Source organism: Lithobates pipiens, unplaced genomic scaffold, assembly GCF_037356315.1.
Source record: "Lithobates pipiens isolate NorthernLeopardFrog02 unplaced genomic scaffold, aLitPip1_a1.2 Scaffold_3, whole genome shotgun sequence".
NCBI classification, from domain to species: domain Eukaryota; kingdom Metazoa; phylum Chordata; class Amphibia; order Anura; family Ranidae; genus Lithobates; species Lithobates pipiens.
The window spans coordinates 178,056,356-178,077,252 of NW_027507790.1; the positions used below are offsets into that span (position 1 = coordinate 178,056,356).

General features: G+C 44.6%; 1 protein-coding gene across 3 annotated transcripts in view; it reads left to right on the plus strand.

Moving 5' to 3' along the window:
• The first annotated feature begins 1,734 nt into the window (after positions 1 to 1,734).
• Positions 1,735 to 20,897, plus strand: part of POLK (DNA polymerase kappa) — a 192,157-nt gene continuing 172,994 nt past the window's right edge. For 2 of the 3 annotated variants that reach the window (XM_077462548.1, XM_077462550.1), the window contains exon 1: positions 1,735 to 1,847. The gene's annotated coding sequence lies outside the window, so the exon portion shown is untranslated. Of the gene's footprint in view, positions 1,852 to 20,897 lie in introns of all 3 variants that reach the window. The other variant, XM_077462549.1, reaches the window with a different exon arrangement.

The window sequence follows — 20,897 nt, forward strand, 5'->3', positions numbered from 1 at the left end:
TTAGTAAAAAACAAAAATGTAATTTACATGCATAAACTAAAAACATTTAGAGAATATTTTTTTTTTACTCACCTCTAAATGCCTGTTGCTAGGGGGTCCCTCGTAGTCTGCCTCCTTCAGCGCCTGGGCTCTTGACGTCACTACCCTCAGCGCAGGAAAGGAGATCAGCTCTGCCCCCTCTCTCTTGTTCATCATCTGGGACACGTCTCAGGTCCCGGATCATTGGGCGGCCAATCACGGCACTCGGTGTGGCTCGTGCATGCGCAGTGGGTGCCCGGCTGTGAAGCCACAGCTGGGCGTCCACAGTTAAAATGCTGGTGCCGCTGAGCGGAGGGGGAGATGAGCGGTGCTTCGATCCCCCGCATCGCTGGACCCTGGGACATGTAAGTATCCTATTATTAAACAGCTGACTTTTAATTATTTTTTTTTAAAGTGGAAGTAAACCCACTTTTTTAACTTTTACCTACAGGAAAGCCTATAATAAGGCTTACCTGTAGGTAAAAAAAATATCTCCTAAACCTGTACGGTTTAGGAGATATTCCCCTCGGTATGCGCCGCTGACTGCAGCGGCGCATGCGCACAAGGGGGTTCTCTCCGCGAAAATCCGGCAGCGCTCGTCCGGCCGGATTTAAATCTCCCGCGCGCATGCGCGGGAGTGACGATATCGCGGCTCCGGCCACTCACAGCGCCGGAGCCGCGATACCCGGAAGAGACGCCGAGGGAGCATGTCGGCTTCCTCGGCGTGGATCGGGCGAGATGTCGGGGCCTCGTTCTAAGGTAAGTATTTCATAATGAGCTAGTATGCGGTGCATACTAGCTCATTATGCCTTTTGCTTTGCAGGTTTTAAAAAAAAAAAAAAAAAAAATGCGGGTTTACTACCGCTTTAAGCGGAACACGGCTTTAAGTGGTTAAATGTTCCTAATTTACATACAAAAGTCTATTCTTTTGATGTAAAAGACAAACTGATACAATGTTTAGACTTAACATTCCACTGATAGAATGTTTTAAAACTTGGCAGACTGCCCAGACTTTGACTTCTGATGGCTGAGAGCAGAGAGAAAATTATATGCATTGCAAAGATCAGGAAGATCACAAAACCTTTGTCAAGATTGCAAGGGGAAAAAAATCACGATAACGATTCTTGACGATTAATCATGCGGATTTAGAAGGTATGCAATAGCGAGGTAGAATCTGACAATTACATTCTCCCTCGGTGCTTAGCAGATCGTCGGATACTGCGTCCAACGATCTGGGTATGCGCCGTGTTGACGTCACGCCAGCCGATCCACATATCAGCTGGAGTGACATTGCGTACTGCGCATTCGCAGACCCATCTGAGGCATTTTGTGACGGAGGGCATTTCTTGATAGAACACAGGTAAAGCCTGGCAAACGACACATGTTGGGTCAATTTGCACGTGACGCAATGCTAATCTAACCATGTGAACAACCATAGGCGCTGCAATGGACACAATTATGACAGGCATTTGTAGAGCTTCAAAAAAGCTCATGAAACACCTGCTTTTGAAGCCAGTGTAAATAAATTTATTTGGCATTTATACACTGCAAACAGTTTATACTTTACATACTGTACATTCACATCAGTTTTCAGCTGTAATAAGAATATCCTATTATGCAGAGAAAACTTTCACTAGATACAGAATCATTGGAGCTATAGATGCACGTTTCCCACATCCAAGATGGCCGTCGCGGATTCATGGGTAGGAGGAGCTACCCAGGAAGCAGGAAGAAGCTAAAGCAATAGAGGAAACTATTACAAGTGAATGGAGGGAAAGAGAAAATAAGATGATCCTGCTGTTGCTGATGTTCCCTGGACTGAGGAAGTGGTAGGTGTGTGATCATAGGGTATAGTGTATATGGAATATATGAGCAGTGAGTATGGTGGGCACCCTGATGGATCTGTGTCTGAACTTGTCCTCCTGTCTCAGAGGTATTGGATGGCATTCTCAGTCACTATGGGGGGTAAATGAATATAGTCCTGTGCTACAGTTTTATAAACAAATGTTTAAAGAGCAGACTTTTTTTTTTCTTTGTAATAAAAGCTTAGAATGGGAAGGAATTTTCATTATTTTAGATATAGCTGTTTATTCTGTTTAGATTTTGCCTTCCGTCCCCAACGTCAATGTGTTAACTGGATTTTAACCACTTCTCATTTTTATTTTTATTTTTTTGTTGTACATACTTAACCACTTCAGCCCCGGAGGATTTTACCCCCTTCCTGACCAGAGCACTTTTTGCGATATGGCACTGTATCGATTTAACTGACAATTGCACGGTCATGCGACGTGGCTCCCAAACAAAATTGAGCTTTCTTTTGGTGGTATTTCACCCCTGCGTTTTTCATTTTTTGCGCTATAAACGAGCGACAATTTTGAAAAAAACACATTATTTTCTTTCAAAGTATTTTATTGTATTTTCAATAACAAGATACAGAGACATTGAATCGACCAGAACGACAAGCAATAATTAACTAAATACCAACATATGGTAGCAGTCGTGTAAGCAACAGATCAACCTTCTGAACAATCGCATAAAGAAAGGGAGTCATAGCCAATCAAGCACGAAAACACAAATATCGTTCCAAAAGTATCAGGCCTGGATCTCCTCTGCAATAGGGGGGGGGGGAGAGACCAGGAGGGTCCGCTTGGTTCAGGACATATAAACTAATCGTGACAGCTGAGGAACCAAGGTTCTCCTGTTGGGCTTAGCCCAAGCCGTTTCCACGAGGAACCCCCAGCCCTGTGCCCCTCACGGGAGCACGCTGCACAGGGGGAGGATCACTCTGGCATAAAAAGGGGCCTTCCCAGCTACCCCCCCTTTTCGAGCAAGGTCAGACATGCGAGAATAATGAAAAGGTCGACCAATATCCCTGGGGGAATGGTAGGCGAGCCTACCAAAGAGTTAGAAAGAAGAGAGAAAAGGAAAGGAAAGGGTAGAGTGAGAGAGATTAAGAGTAGTTGTTAGGTTCCCAATGGTCAATTCCTGATTAGTGAGTGAGTTGGGGGGATCCCAGGAATGAGAGAGATCCCCACAAATTGGGCCCAGGGTTCCCAAATCAACTCAAATTTTTGTTTGCAATCATTAAGAGAGCTCACTATTTTTTCCTGAGTCATAATCCATGAGATTTTTCGTATCGCTTGCTTAACGGATATTGTGGTTTGCTTCCATGCTTTAGCTAAGGTCATTTTTGCCCCCAAGAAGATGAATTGGATCAGTTTCCGCTTATGTTTAGGAATGCTAGGGAGATGACCGTTCAATAAGGCAATTTGTGGCAGCCTGGGAAGCTCGTGGCCTGTCACTTTTAGGATGATTGTAAATAGTGTTTTCCAGTAGTGCCTAATTCTGGGGCATTCCCACCATACATGTGCGATAGTACCCAGTAACTGACAACCCCTGAAACACAGTGGGTCGGCTGTTGGGAACATCTTGGATAGTCTTGTGGGGGTTAGGTACCACCTAGTGACTATTTTTACGTTGGCTTCCATAAGGGAGGTGTTTAAGATTCCTTTAAAGGCTGTGGAGAAAGCAGAATGCCAGGACTCCAGGCTCCAATGAAACTGGAGGTCTTCCTCCCAGGATAACATGTAGGAGGACTTTCCCGAAGATTGTGATAGGGAAGCATAGATGAGAGAGATCCCTCCCCTCTGATCCACGGCTTGACCACACCAGAGTTCATACATAGAGAAGCGTGGAGGGTTTATTTTATCTGGCAACAGGCTATGTAGAAAGTGGCTAATTTGAGCGAAACGAAACCTTTCGGTTTGTGGAAGGTCTAGTTTGCTGATGCAATGTGAAAGCGAGATGGGTCCATTGATAGAAAAATAATGTCCTATGCGGTACAGCCCTTTGTCCAGCCACCACTGGAAAGCTTGTATATCCAGTCCCGGAGGAAATTTTGGATTATGGAATATATGGGACAAGGGAGCTAGGGCTGAGGTTATGTTCGGGTTCGTCTTTAATTTATCCCATAACGAAAAGGTGTGTGAAAGAGTAGGGGCCAGGATTGGGGGTCTGTTTTTTGGCGCGGTCCAAAGCAAGAAGTCCAGAGTATTGTGTGGGGCAGCTTGTCTTTCTATTTGTTGCCAATCGGGTTTCTCCCCATTAAAGTATATCGCTGAAAGTTGCGCCAATCTGGCCGCTTGATAATATCTATGTAAATGGGGAAGGCCCAGGCCACCTTGTTTGCGAGGTAAGTATAGAATATGTTGAGAAAATCTGTAACCTGCGCCTCCCCAGACAAATTTCAGGACCTTGCTTTGGAACGAGCGAAGATGATCAGACCGTATCGGAATTGGGAGAGCTCTAAAAAGATATAATAATCTAGGCATCAGGGTCATTTTAACGGCATTGATTCTGCCTAGCCATGAAATGTTTTGTGTGGACCAAAATTTTAGATCTCGTTCCAGCTTATGATACATGGCAGGGTAATTCTTTGCATATAGAGTTTCAAATTTGGGGGTTAGGTTTATGCCTAAGTATTTAATAGTGTGGTCACTCCAATCAAAGCGGAAGTTCAATTTGAGCAGGTCTACCTGAGCTGGTGGCAGAGATACGTTGAGAGCTTGGGACTTGGAGAAGTTCACTTCTAGGCCAGATATTCTAGCGAATGAAGACAGGGTGCTGCATAAGTTTGGTAGGGAAGTTAGGGGGGATGTAATATAAAGTATCAAGTCGTCTGCGAACAGACCGCACTTGTGCTCCTGGGGCCCGCAGATTACCCCTTTGATGTCTGGGTTTGTCCTGATTGCAATCGCTAGTGTCTCAATCGCAATAGCGAAAAGTAATGGAGATAGAGGGCACCCTTGCCTCGTACCTCTCGCTATTTCGATGGGAGTGGATAGGTAACCCTGAGATCGAATGACAGCTGTGGGCGTAGAATATAGAGCTTTAATGATTCCCATAAAGCGCTCTCCGAACCCCCATCTATCTAAGAGTGAGAACAAGTATGGCCATGAGACTGAGTCAAATGCCTTTCGTATATCCAAAGAGAGCAGCATGCCCTGTTGTGTAAGTCCCCCTGGCCAATTAGATTGGAGAATAGAAATAATATCTATTGTGCGTCTGGTCTGGTCCGGTCCCTGACGACCGGGTATAAAGCCTACCTGGTCTTTGTGGATGTAAGAGCGTATAAAGGAGTTAAGTCTATTTGCGAGGATTTTGGTGAGTATTTTGATGTCATTATTTATCAGGGAAATTGGTCTATAATTACCCACTTCTTCAGGGTTCTTGTCTGGTTTCGGGAGTACTGTAATAAAGGCTGAGTTTAAGTCAGGATGTAGCGGAGCGCCAGTCACTTTTTCATTGAAAAAGTTAGTCAGATGGGGAGCTAAAATTTCAGCAAAGGATTTATAATAGGGCACCGATAAGCCATCTGGTCCCGGGGCAGAGCCCTTCTTTAAGTCCTTAATGACCGCTAAAGTCTCTTCTACAGAGATCCTCTCCTCCATGGTGGCTTTGTGGGAGTCCGATATGGATGGAATGGATAGAGTATCTAGGAATTTCGATATGAGATTAGGGGCACTATGGCGGTCCTCTTTATATAATTTGGAGTAAAACTCCTGAAAAGCAGCAATAATCTTAGTGGGGTCAGAGGTGGTTATGTGGTCACGCATTCGAATTTTAGGGATGGTCTTAGCTCGTGTCCTGGGTGAGAGTTTGTTGGCCAGCATGTGCCCTAGTTTATCCTTTTGAGAATAAAATTTAGCCCCGCTCCATCTTAATTGTTTCTCAGCTCTTACTGTCAGAGCTAGGTTTAATTCCAGCCGGGCAGAGTCCAACTGGGCTATGGAAACAGTATGGGGGTCCCTCTTATGGTGGGCTTTGAGATCAGCAAAGTTGTTTTCAAGCTTGCGGATGGCAGCTATTCGCTCTTTCTTGAGTTGTGATGCAATCTGAATGAGTTTCCCTCTAATGGTAACCTTGTGCGCAGCCCATAAAGTTTCTGCAGAAATCCCTTCAGTTTTGTTGCGTTCAAAATACTCAAGAAGTGTGGAGTGAATATCTGACACCCTAGCGGGTTCCGATAAGAGAGACTCATTAAGTCTCCAGTGGTAATATTTCGGTCTGTTAAGTGGATTGAGCAGAGTGACGGTCACTATGGAGTGATCCGAGAGGACCGTGTCTATGATTTTGGAGCTCGCCAGAAGAGGCAGCAATTGTGTAGGCAGTAGCAGATGGTCTATCCTGGCATAGGATTGGTGTGGATTGGAGAAGTGAGTGAAGTCCCTTTTGGTTGGATTGGCTTCGCGCCATGCATCTGCTAAGCCATAATTATAAATCAGTTTAGCAAATTTTAAGCTAGTGTTGGAGGGGCGGATGAGTTTGCTTTTGACCGGATTGGACTTATCAAGTCCTAAGTCTAGGGCTGTGTTGGAGTCACCCCCCATGACTACGCTCCCTTCCATGTGAGGGTCAAGAGTAGACATCATGGACTGGAAAAATTTGTGTTGTCCCTTGTTAGGGGCATAGTATGAAATGAAAGAATATACCTGGCCATCTATGGTCCCTTTTACCAGAATAAATCTCCCGTTGGGATCTTTATAATCTGCTTGCCAAGCGAAATTACAGGATCTAGCAAATAGAATTGCTACACCTTTCGTTTTGTTTTCGGTTTTTGCTAGGTAAAACTGGGGAAAGTGATGGTGTAGGAAATTAGGGCTGTACCGCATAGGAAAGTGAGTTTCTTGGATCAGGATAACATCCAATCCAAGTGCTTTGTAGCCATTAAAGAGCTTTCGCCTTTTGACAGGGGAGTTTAGGCCCTGAGCGTTATGCGATGCTACTTTGAGTGTAGAGCCTGGGTGGTCAGCCATTTAACCAGAGAGAGGGGATGCCAGCCATACCTGCTTCATATAACCCTGGAAAGTCCTGGGCTCCTGTCGTCCCTAGGTGAATACCGTTACTCAGGAACAAAAAGCTGTGAACGACCTTTGAGTAGTCCTGGAGGAAAAAAGAATAAAGAATGACCATTGGGAACCATTGTGTTATTGAGAGAGAGATAGAAAAGAGATCACAGAAAGGAGGAAGAAAGAGAGGAGAGAGAGAGGAGGATGAGGAGGTCACAGAAGACAACCTCAGATTTGTCGGGGCAACCACCTGGGGACCATGTCGTCCCCAGGAGGCTACCTCCACTAGAAGCGCCTGCTCCTCATAGGGCAGACTTCCTTGCCCACTGAACATTAAGATCGGTGGGGAAGGTGGAGGCGCATGTACCGAGTCCAACACCCCGGCACCACATGTAAACAAAATAAAGATGTGCAACCAGCACTAAACCAGTAAAGTGAATAGGTAGAACTAAACATATTGCAGAACGTTCCGAAAGGTAGCATGAGATTAATGTACATACTAAACGCTAAGTATGTGTGAGAAACAAAAGACATTGTCTGGAAGGGGATAAACAAACCAAGGGAAAAACAAAAAAAACAAAAAAACGGGAGGGGGGGGGGGGGGGGGGGAAAGGGGGGCAAGAGGGAGACACATTGGAGAATTTGAGATCTTGCTATGGTTCTCTGAGTGGTGCCCGTGGAGTGCAGGATCGAGGTTGATTGTCTGAGAAGAGATCCATCAATACGGGAGGAGTCCATCCATAAACAGGAACGATCCATGGGAGGGTCTCGAACAGTTCTATGATGAAGAGAAACTGTGCAACGGTGCAAGAAACCAAACTTGATGCAGACTAGATTGAGCCCTCTTCATTTAGGCAGTAGGATGTAGTCAAAGAAAGTTGAGGCACTCAGAGGGGAGCACAAGGAGAGGGGGTGATACAGTTCTTCAAGATAGAGAAGTGGAGCCGAGGCTCGCATCAGGTGGGGGGAAACTTCCCCGGTGCTACTCCATCTTGGAGTAGGAGAAGGGATAAAGTGACCAAAGACTTGTGGATGTCCCGGCCTCAGGTCTGTAAGCGGTCCTTCGTCCTCTTCGGCAGTTGTTGATTCCATAGGGGAGTGAGCGGGCTAGTAGGAGGTGGGCGCTTGGCTGGGTTGAAGCTTGGGTTGGAAGTGTCCATGTCTGATTCAGTGGCAATGAGTTTAAGAGATAGGAGGGTCGTTTCGCCATCTTGGAAGCTGGAGAAGGAGTGAAATTTGCCCTTGTGTTGAAACTTGACAGCAAAGGGGAAAGTCCACCAGTATTTTATTTCTTTTTGTGCAAGGGCTACCAGAAGGGGTTTAAGGGTTCTCCTTCTCTGAATCGTGGAAGGGGAAAGGTCAGCAAAGATTTGGATAGGATGCCCTTGAAAAGAGAGTTGTTTTGTCTCCCTAGACTGCTTCATGATCTCCTCTTTGACAAGGTAAAAGTGTGGCTTGACAATAACATCTCTAGGGGATCCGTCTTTTCTGGGGGGGCCTAGGGCCCTGTGGACCCTATCCAGCTCTAGACGGTGCTGCGGTATGTTTGGTATCAAAGATTTAATGATGTCTTGGGTGGCTTGTGACACATCAGAAATGGATTCTGGGAGTCCTCTGATCCGGAAATTATAGCGTCTGGATCTATTTTCAAGATCATCAATTCTGAGTATGGCAGTGTCCAGTCTATCCTGCAGAGTTTGGATGTGTGCAGAGTTTTGATTGGTCGCGGATACTGTCATGTCCAATTTGTGCTCTATAGCTTCCATTCTAGCTCCTAGGTTCTGAAAATCAGTTTTTATGTCTCCTGTTATCTTAGCTGCAGTAGAAGCTAAGCCTCTTTCCAGGAGGGCTGACATCTTCGACAGAAGCTCATCAGTGTGGGTGCCATTCTCAGAGAGGGGGAGAGATGGAGAGGATTCCCCTGGTGGTGGGACGAGATTCGGGCCTGCTGGGGAGTAAGGCGGATCTCCAAAGTTTCTGCTGAGCAGAGAGTCTGTTGATGCCGGTGAGGGGGTGAGGTGCTGTGCGGGACCACTGGTTTGAGGTGGGGTGTAGGTGAGTGAGGCGGGGGCGAGTACTTGCCGCATCTCCGCGTGCGTTTCTCTCCCTGAGGCGCGCTGTTGGGCCGCGGCGGCCATCTTGGTACACCCCGGCGGGGAGGCCTCGTTAAATTGATGCACTAAGTCTCTGCGGGGCTTCCTTCCAGGCATACGGCTGGCTTCTCCGGGACGTCCGGGCGCCGAATCGCCCGTTTTGGCTGCTGATAGAGCAGGTGGCTGTGCGCTGTGGGTGTCGTTGGAGCTGGACTCGGCGGAGCTCTGGCTCAAGCGGCCATCTTGGAGACTCCGCGCAACACATTATTTTTTACATTTTGCTATAATAAATACCCCCCAAAAATATATAAAAAAAAACATTTTTTTCCTCAGTTTAGGCCGATACATATTCTTCTACATATTGTTGGCAAAAAATCAAAATAAGCATTTATTGATTGGTTTATACAAAAGTTATACCGTTTACAAAATAGGAGATAGTTTTATGGCATTTTTATTAATTTTATAAATTTTTTTTTTTTTTTACTAGTAATGGCGGTGATCAGCGATTTTTATTATGGCAGACATATCGGACATTTTTGACACATTTTTGGGACCATTGTCACTTATTGTTATTTATTTTACCCCCTTCCTGACCAGAGCACTTTTTGCGATATGGCACTGTATCACTTTAACTGACAATTAACTGACAATTGCTCGGTCGTGCGATGCTGTACTGAAACAAAATTGACATCCTTTTTTTTTTTTTCCCCTGCACAAATAGAGCTTTCTTTTGGGGGTATTTGATCACCTCTGTGGTTTTTATTTTTTGCGCTATAAACAAAAAAAAAGAGCGGAAAGTTTGGAAAAAAAAGCATTTTTTTTTTCACTTTTTGCTATAATAAATATACCCCAAAAATATATAAAAAAAAAAACAAATTTCCTTCTCAGTTTAGGCTAATACGTATTCTTCTACATATTTTTGGTTAAAAAAAAATTGCAATAAGCGCATATTGATTGGTTTATGCAAAAGTTATAGCGTCTACAAAATAGGGGATAGATTTCTGGCATTTTTTTTTTTTTTTTTTTTTATTAGTAATGGTGGCGATCTGCGATTTATTTATTTCTTTTTTTATTTTATTTTTTATCGTGACTGAGACATTATGGTAAACACATCGGACACACTTGACACTATTTTGGGACCATTGTCATTTATACAGCGATTAGTGCTATAAAAATGCACTGATTACTGTGTAAATGACACTGACGGGGAAGGGGTTAACACTAGGGGGCGATCAAGGGGTTAAATTTGTCCTAGGGAGGTGGGCTACAACTGACATGACAGAGATCACTGCTTCCGATGACAGGGAGCAGTAGATACATGGCATGTCACTAGGCAGAACAGGGAAATGCCTTGTTTACATCTACCCGTTCTGCCACTTCGTGACACGATTGCGGGCCCCCAGCAGACATCGAGTCCGCGGGCATGGTCACGGAGTACACAGGGGGCGAGCTCCCACAATGCTGCGATTTAAAAGGGATGTACCTGTATGCCCATTTGCCCAGCCACGCCACTGCTCCGACGTACGTCAATGCTTACTGGTCGGCGTATGGTTAAAAAAAATTTTTTGGCCCGACGATTATATAAAAACCCTCCCAAAACAATATATATTGTCTAAAAGCAGACACCCTAGAGCAGGGGTGTCAAACTCAACTTCATTGCGGGCCGCATCAGCATTATGGTTGCCCTCAAAGGGCCGATTGTATCTGTAAGACTATGGTAATGTATAGAGCACCCCACTCCCCCTTAAATCAGAAGTCAAGAGCCCCCCAATCCTCCTTAAATCATAGTGCACCCCCTTACCTTGTGCTGCTGCTAGGAAGAAGCCTGAGGCGGAGCTGGGAAGCAGAAGATGCAGGGTCTGGAGGAGGACCAGAGTAGGGCTGGAGTCTGCTGAATGCAGAGATGAGGGGGGGGGGGGGACAGAGACAAGGGAGTGCTGCCGCTGCACAGGGAGGAACAGGATCTGTAGAAGGAATTGTCCTCCTCTCTGCTGCCAACTGCTGGGATGGGAAATGAGGTGGGGCAGAGATGAACCTCTATGGGGCTGCAAGGAGAATCGCAGGATCTGGCGGAGGAGTTCTGCCCACCTCTCTGATGTTGACTGCTGAGACAAGGTGAGGGCAGAGACAAGGACATTGCAGGAGAGGTGCGAGGGCCACAAGAAATGGCCTGGAGGGCCGGATTCGGCCTGCGGCCTTGTGTTTGACACATGTACTCTAGAGAATAAGATGGTGGTACTTCCAAATTTTTATTTTACTTGATATTTGCACAATGGCTTATGAAATACAAAATTACAGTAAACAAATTCACTAAGTTAATATAAGGGCAAAAAAAATAAAAAAATATAATGCAATTTTTTGGGGGGAAAATACAAAAGATGAGGTTGCATGGGGTGAATGGATACCCAGCATGTCAAACCTTAAAACTGTATGTGCCTGTGAAATAGCTTCAGAAACCCCATATTTTCCATAGGTGATGCTTTAAAACCCTGTACAAGTCATCAGGGGTTTAAGGCCCGGTTCACACTATTGCGATGGCAGACATCGCATCAGCGCACTACTGTTCACATTACATGCAATGACTGTGCGGTGCGATGTCAGCCATACATATAGTATGGCTGATATTGCACCGCATTCGGTGTAAACACGCAGGGGACCCTTTTTTCTGTGTGGTCCAGAATCGGATAGCATGTGTGTTCACACATATGTGAGCCGATTCATGTCTGATCTGTCAGTTCGCAGTGCGATATGCGAGCTGAAATGGGGGTGTTGTTAACATATAATGACACTCCCCAGCAGTTTGCATATGGCAGTGTGAACTGCCGTGTGTGTCGGGTGCGATGCGGGAACCCACAGTTTATTCGCAGGGTTCTCGCAACGCAATAGTGTGAACCGGGCCTAAATGTGAACAATGGCCTAGCACGGTTATATATAGCCATTTTTGTACGTATGCACCCCAACCAATGTGTTTGTGTGTGTGTGTGTGTGTGTGTGTGTGTGTGTGTGGGGGGGGGGGATTTATTTTTCTTTGTCACTTTAGCAATACTAAGGCTCCATTCATACCTAGGCATTTGCAATCACGGATGAAATCGCTGTGATTCTGCCCGCGATTCCAATGCCATTACTACTTAATGGTACCCCAATCGCGATGCTTCTTTTTTCCGGAAATTCTTTTGGGCGACAGGCGTCCTGCAATTTTGTTTGCCAGCTTTTGCTGCAATTAGGGTGCCATTAGGAAGTAATGGCATCGCAAATGCGTAAACATTTTGATGCAAAATCATGTGCAGAATTGTAGGAATTTCAAACGCCTAGGTGTGAATGGAACCTAAAGATTTTTTTATTTTTTTTTTATTAAAATAACAAACGTTATATTTACCTGCTCTATAGCACAGAGCAACCCAATCCTCTTCTCGAATCTCCAGCCGGTGCTGTCTGCTCTTTATGTTCAGTGTCTGCCTCCTTAGCAAGCGCTTGCTATGAGAGCAGGCATGTGGGCTCGCTCCCGAGCCGGTCTCTGTACTTCTAAAGATACAGTAGTTCTCCCACAAAGCAGCTATGGATTTTTTATTCTAGGGACCCAAAGCTTTTTCCAGTTTATGGGCTTCTGCCAGTTTAATGGGATCATGTAAAAGGGTCTCAGACATTTATGGTTTTCTGACATGAGCCTGTGAAACATTTCTGAAGAAGCATTTACATTTTAAATTGGATCTTCTGCACCGCTATATTGTTTGGAAATTACACAGATGATGGCAGATTATATGGAAATCTCTCCAGGTACAAGGAGAATTCATATGTACTATATACGACAGGGCTCAAAATTTCAAGTCCTGAGCTACTAGCCAGGCCTTAAAGGAGTTGTAAAGGCAGAAAGTTTTTTATCCTAATACATTCTATGCATTAAGTTAAAAAATATTCTGTGTGTAGCATCCTCCCCAGCACCCCCTAATTGCTTACCTGAGCCCCATCTCTCTCCAGCGATATCTACAAGTGTCTTAGCCATTTGGGACTCTCCTCATGATTGTCTGAGACAGCAGTGGCACCATTGGCCCTCGTGGCTGTCAATCAAAGTCAGTTAGCCAATTAGAAGAGCGAGGGGGTGGCCCAGGCCGGGGCTCCATGTCTAAATGGACACACAGAGCTGTGACCTGGCTCAAGTGCCCCCATAGCAAGCTGCTTGCTATGGGGGCACTTGACAGGAGGGACAAGCCAGGATCAGGGAAGAGGGACCCCAGAAGAGGAGGATCCAGACTGCTCTGTGCAAGACCAACTGCACAGAGCAGGTAAGTATGACATGTTTTTTATTAAAAAAAAAAAGAGACTTTACCACTTTAATCACTTGCCACCATTTGCCCCACCTAACCCTTACCCTGCCCACCCCTAAACACGCTCTTGTCAATTACCTCAGGAGATTACACCGTTAAATGTTTGTAGCAAGGCCCCAGGCCTTCTTTCAGTCTAATGAGAACCTCCATGGCCAGAGATAGCTGACATCCTTCTGTATATGGTGGGTTGCAAGGTATAGTGGGTGTAATACAAGGTATATTAATTGGGCGTCAGACATTTCTTGAATGCAAAGAGATTTTTATTTCTCTTAAAGTGTTTGTTAACCCCCCCAAAAAATATACAGATCCTGGTCCCTTAAAGCAGATTACACAGCACAGTGCTTTTGCTGTGTAATCTGCCCCCCCCCCCCCCATTAATCTGTAGAACAAAAAAAACCCTCAACCTGCCACTTCCTGTATCCCCTCTCTGCAATGACCACTGAAAATCCAGGCTGCTCAGCCCTGATTGCCATGGTCAGAGAATGTCCCTTCCTCATACGCTGCTGTCCCCTCTGCTCTCCCCCCCCCCCCCCCCCAGCCGCTATTTTTAGAGGCTGGCATAGCATACTATGTAAGTGGTTTAAAAAAAATAGCATTCTAAATACCAAATTTGAGCTGTCTTCAGGCTGGTCATGTGACTCGCGGCCACATTATAGCTAGCCCACGTGATCTACCTGACTGAGGTCAGAGGGAGATCACGGCTCCTAGTGCAGAAGACATCCATCGGAGCTATAAAGCAGCTGCGAGACATGTGATCGGCCTCAAGACTCTAATTCGGTTTTTGGAATGCTTGTTTTTTTTTAAACCATTTACATAGTGTGCTATGCCAGCCTCTAATAGAGGGACTGGCATAGTCTTATAAATACAGGTTAACAAATACTTTAAAGCGGGAGTCCGCCGGGAGTGCGCATTTTTTTTTTTTTTTTTAAAAGCCAGCAGCTACAAATACTGCAGCTGCTGACTTTTAAAATAGTGACACTTATCTGTCCAGCGCGCCCGCGATGTCGGCACCCGAAGCCGATCTCTCGATGGTCTCTCGGGTGCTGCCGCCGCCATCTTGGGTGTGGGAATCAGGAAGTGGAGCCTTTCGGCTTCATTTCCCGGTCCCCTCCTGCGCATGCGCGAGTCGCGCTGCGCAATGAGGATGGACCCGCTGCCTCTGGGATCTGTGTGTTTCCCAGCAGGCAGCGGGGGACTTTCGGAAAGGGGCGTAATCTACGCCCATTTCCGCAGAGAGCTATCCAGGAAGTGGGTGCAGATACCTGTACTGTACAGGTACCTGCACCCCCCCTCCCCCCTGAAAGGTGCCAATTGTGGCGCCGGAGGGGGGGAGGATTCCAATGAGCGGAAGGTCCACTTTGGGGTGGACCTCCGCTTTAACAGAACTTTGGGAGAGAGGCCAGGACACCCTTAGGAAGTTGCAATGTCAATTAGCAGACTCCGAGACTTCTACAGGAGGACAGCCATGCAGGGAAAAGCATCCAGCAAGACACCACATCTGCATGTGTAGAAATGCTGTATCCTTTGGCGACAGTCTTTAACAGTTTCTAACACAAAGTGTAACAATTCCTTCACTTCCACTACAATTGCTTATTGTAGTTTTTCAGCCCACTGAGCTCCCAGTCTCTCTCTCAATAGACTAGATAATTCACTGCCACTGAATCCCTTGAGCTCCTCCAATCTTCACTGTAGTATCTTCCTCAAGCGTCACCCCCGTTTCTCTGCTGGGTCCCTAGCTTGGCACTCCAGATACCTTCTCAAGCTTCACCCCACTGGCCGGATCAGTCCCTGGCTTGACACACAAGGCTGCTCTGCAAGTGTCACCTCCACTGGCTGGGTCCCTGGCTTGATACCTGCTGAAGTTTCCAGATTTCCAGAGAATTCTGCTCCGGTACCTGCTTCAGCTACTCACTGTGGTCCCTGGTAATAAGGTGGATGATCCCTTAATGGCAATAGCTTCCCCTCTACCTCCTCCAACCATGACCATGACATGTTCTCCGGCCGGCAGAACCGTCATGTCTGGTTGGACTGCAAGCCACAATCCCAACCCTGCACTGCTCTCTTGCTTCTGGATAGGTCCTCCGTCAGCCTAGCAGCCAGATGTGCCTGGGATAGGCCAAAACTCAGGTCTAGCAGCCCGGGCAATACAACACATGTCCACCCAGACACCCGTCCAGGTGGCACAGAACACTGATCACCTGACTCCATCCAAATATACAGGGATTTAAGAAAAGCCCTGTCCATTGACTGAGACACCCTATATACCCATAATATGACCTTGCAGTGCCTTTATCTTATGCCACCAAATGCCCGGCCACCTAGCAGCAAAAGAGAGAAGTGCAGCAATTACAGACTTAGAGTGAAATCAATTGATCCTCGACAATTGGCAGGTAAATTTAGGCGCAACCCTGCCTAAACACCAGGGTGCTACATGTTTTATGCAGAATTAAGTTACAAAAATAAATATTAATGACAATAATCAGTATCAGTACCCATCAGTGCAGCCTATCGGGGCCCATCAGTACAGCCTCATCAATGCCCGTCAGCGCAGACTACCAGTGCCCATCAATGCAGCCTCATGGGAGCTGATTCCTGGCCGATCACTGGGAGGAGAAACTGCAGGGAAAGGAGAGAAGAGGAAGAGGAGAGCCGGCCAAATAACACAGAGAGGATTTCTCCTTTTGTGACACAGCTTAGGTGTGAAATGCCAACAGCTGTCAAGCAAGGTCCCTGCTCCTATTATAGACGTCACACTACTTAAATTTCCTGGCATTGGACCAGGGTGCTGTTTATCATAGGAGGAGGGACTTTTTACCCCACCCTTCACACTCGCCCTGAGCTCATTTCCAAATTTTGAGGGCTGGTGTATGAGGATTTAATCATTAATTTTATTTTTATTAATGGCTGTATGAAGACTACCCTTTTGAAGTAAGGATGGGTTCACACTGTGACCAAACTGCAGTGCACTAGTGTGAATCAGGCCTTAGTCTAAAGACCAAGCTGGAATTGGCTTAAAGAGCAGCTCCAGTCACTTTTGTAAAAATGAAAAGTCAGCAGCTATAACTGCTGACTTTTAATAACAGCCACTCGCCTGTCCCAGAATCCAGCACTGTGCTAACCTGAGCCCTTTTCTCAACCCGCCTTTGGTCCCCGGTGCCGGCATCTCAACTGTGAGCACCTGGCTGTGACAGCTTGTGGCTTCACAGCCGGGTGGCCACTGCGCATTGTGGATGGTGCCGCAGTCTTCTGTGGCCTGTGGTATGTCCTAGAAGACTACTGGGAGAAAGAGGGAGTAGAGAACTTCCACCCGGATTAGCTAGGCAATCCAAGCAAAAGTGCGAGCAGGTATTTGTCAAAAACAGGCAGCCATCTGTTCTGACCTTACTGGAATCTCTCATTGTGAGGTCACCGACTGTCAGATACTTTTCATGTGCAAGAAGTAGGGGTGAAACGGATCGGCACCGATACGTGGTCCGAACGGGTCACCCCGCTCGGATCGCCGCACGCCGTGATCCGTGGTCTCGGCCTTAGGAAAAGCTTCGGCCTAGTTCCGGAGCGGCGGCCATCTTGGTGCACCTGTTGGCATTTACAATGTGATCATTCCGTCAAATGACAGATCGATCACTTGTAAACAAACCGGCGTCATGATGACGCCGGTTCCTCTCTCCCCTCTCTGTACAAATCTGTACAGTGGAGGGGAGAAATCAGGTGGCAGCAGCGCTGTGGGCTGCATCTGTAGTGCCCACAGCGCTGCTCTGTGACAATTGGAGTCACAGCCATCACTCCATACCCTGCCAATACTCTGCAATACCCTGCCAATACTTACCCTGCCAATACTCTGCCATACCGTGCCAATACTCTGCCATACCGTGCCAATACTCTGCCATACCCAGCCATACCCTGCAATACCCAGCCATACTTATCCATGCTCAGCCAATATTACATTGGGGGAGATGACGTAGATATTACAGTGGGGAAGATTGTGGATATTACAGTGGGGACTATATGGTGATGGAATTTTCACAGGTTTTTGCAAATTCAATTATTATTTGCTGATCCGAAAAATGATCCGATCTGTGACTCTGATCCGAGAAACGATCCGATTCGCAAGTTTTTTGATCCGTTGCACCCCTAGCAAGAAGGAATAATTTGCATGACTCTACCCTATGTGAAAATTGAGGAGTATTCCCTTACTTTTTTGGATTGGTGATGGAATGATGCGCGTAGATATTTCTTTGTCTGCATCTATCATACAATCAAAACATTAAACACGCAGGCCTGGCAGTCTGTAACAATCCACATGCTCATGGCAAAAAAAAAAAAACACCTTAAAATAACCTTGGCAATGACCCTGCTTAGAGAAAACCAAGATGGATTTGATTTAAATCATTAGTAATAAGGCTTGATTTAAATCAACTCAATTTAAATCATATTTTTTAAAGAGCAACTGTCATATCTGTCCCACAGCGGCTCCTCTTCTAACCCGCTGTTGACTCACCGACAGTCTCATTCACTTTAATAGGACGGCTTGTGATGCGGCAGTGACACAACAAGGTGAGGGACGTGGCGGCACCAGGTGAGTGGATGCCCACTAATGGGCGCTGCCATGATGGATCTCAAATGACAGGTGCTCTTTAAATGTAAGTCTTGCTGATAGTTAGAATCTTTAATATTTGCAAACAAAAAGGTTTCCTACTTAGACTAATAAGCTGTCAGGTTAGTAAATATTTGCTCCTCAAGGGAATAGTGAAGAACTTTAAGCTATGTGCAGAAAGATCACAAGGTTTATAAGCCGCTTCGGTTTTACTTTTATTTGTACTGCTTGCTCTTCCTCCTCACGCTTAGAGTCTGGTACAGTTGCATTTCTCTTAAAACAATTATACAGTTTGTAGTGTACATAGATTTGCAGAACAATGGGATAAAGGAATATTTCCAAACTTTTTTTATTTCATGATTACTGTGAAATTCTGTGAATGCATCAATGCAGTGACTGTTATTTTGCAGCTTGGAGTTTACCAAAAATGTAAATATTTCAAAAAATATACAGCCTCATCCTACATAACTACACTCCATTTCATACTGAATAAACTAAATTATTAATGTATCTTAAATAGAAAACTATCTTGAGATAGATTTTTTACTCCAAAAGCATTTTTATTAAAATAAATTTGATAAAAAAACTAAAAAAATAAGATTTAAATAAAAGAAAAAAATATTATTTTTTATTTTTAAAAACATTGATTTTTATCCACCCTGCTCTGCTTAGATTTTGCCTTCCGTCCCCAATGTCAACATGCTAACCAGATATTCACTACATCACCCTGAAGAAAACTAAAAAAAAAAAAAAAAAATGAGCTTTGTAAAAAAAAAAATGATTTTGTAGACAGTAATAATATGAATGAGCAATATGATATTTCTTTGAACTTCTTCTGTAAATATTAATGATCCCTTCATCATAACTAATATTATGTTTCATACTGATTTTAATGATGGCCCTGTGTATAAAATAATCTTGTATAGTCCATTAATCCTTCAATACTGACTGTGGCATTCTTAGCGGTATTGATAATCTAGGGCTTTTAACTTTATTGGATTCAAGCCCAGCTGACTAGGATTCTTCCAGTAATACCTTATTTTAGCTTTCGAAAAAAAAAGAGAAAATGAGCATTCTAACCCTCTAAGATGGGCTTTTCATACAAAGTGACAAGACTTTGGACTGATATGTGTTTGATATCCAACAAAAAGTGATAATGACTGCTGAATCAATTACTCCTTACTATTTTTTTATATCTTAATTTCGGCGTTGAACTTTGCTGGAGTCTCTGGGTATTGCATGCGTGGTTCCTATTGCAAAGTTTAGTAAAGGTGTCAACTTGCTCCTGCTATATTTTCTTTATAATGTAATATAATATTGTTTTAATAATTCACCCATATGATCTAATAGGGGTGGAGGAGCAGAAATATGAACAAAGGCAGAAGATTTTGCTTTTGTGATGCTTGTAAAATATAAGAATGCAACAAGTGGTCCAACACATTCTGAGTAGAGGTCGACCGATATGGGTTTTTCTCTGGCCGATGCCGATATTTAGAAATCATGGCGGCCGATAGCCGATATATGATGCCGATTTTTTTTTTTGGGCCGATGTGTTAGGCCGATTTTTTTTTTTTTTTATTTATTTATTTTTTTCCTTTTTTATTTTTTTTTAATCCCCCTTGATCTAACACACCTTTCCCACTGGGGCGTTTTTCAGGCGCTTTTGGGCTAAAAATAGCGCCTGTAAAGTGCCTGCAAAATGGCTCCCCTGCAGTCTGTGTGAAAGACAGAGTGCTTTCACACTGAGGCGATGCTCTGGCAGGATCTTAAAAAAAAAAGTCCTGCAAGCAGCATGTTTGGAGTGGTGTATACCGCTCCTCCACCACTCCTGCCCATTGATATGAATGGGCACCACTGCCGAAGCGCATGCAATGCGATTTGGCAGCAGTGCTTCATGGGCGCATTTAACCTCTTCCTTGGCCGCTAGCTGGGTTATATGTGCCCCACTAGCAGCCAAATAGCACCGCTAAAATTATGGTAAAGAGCCACTAAAACTTGCGTTTTACCATCAACGTCTGCCCGCTCCAGTGTGAAAGCAGTCTTCATAAGTGATACAGAAAATTTCTTACATTTAAACATTTATTAAACAAAACAAACCTCCAATCAGTTTACTTGTATGTATGATTTAGATTAAAAAAAAAAAAAAAAAAAAACTATATATTAAATAAAAACAGGTAGTCAAAACTTTTGGACGAAAAAAAAAAATGGGCTAACTTTACTGTGTTTATTTAATTTTTATTTTTTAAATAGTGTATTTTTTTCCCAAAAAAATGCATTTGAAAGACCTCTGTGCAAATGCCGTGTGACATAAAATATTGCAACAACCGCTATTTTATTCCCTAGGATCTCTGCTAAAAAAATATATATAATTTTTGGGGGGGTCTAAGTGATTTTCTGGCAGAAAATACAGGATTTTTACTTGTAAGCAACAAGTGTCAGAAAAGATTTAGTCTTTAAATGGTTAAACTGAGAACTTCTACACACTGAGATGATTTCATTCATTCAGAAGTGTAAACATTGTAATTTTCTGTTCTTTTCTTGGCAGCCTGCCCAGAGAGGAGGAAGACGTTTCTATGGCAACTTACACTGACTTCTATTACAGAAGTCATTTCAAAGTCCCGCTGTAGTTCTAAATCGGCTTTTTATCAGCACAATCGGCCGATGCCGATTATTTAAAAAACTGCAAATATCGGCCGATATATCGGCCGGCCGATATATCGGTCGACCTCTAATTCTGAGCATCCAGAACTAAAATTGTCCTATTAGCCCCTAGTTGCTCCTGGGCTACTTTAGAACCATTGATCCTCCCAGACAGTGGTGACCGGAGGAGAATGGATTTGTTGACATCCAGTCTCAATATCCTTTTCCCCTGGAAGAAGCCCTTCTGTCGATGAAACCGGTCGGGCTGAGCTGTATGTTTCTGTTATTGCACATTTTACATGTTTGTATGTTCTGTGGCGGCCACCTTCCTTTTTTTACCATGCAATGCTGTTTTTACTCTGGATACTTGTAAGTGCAATAT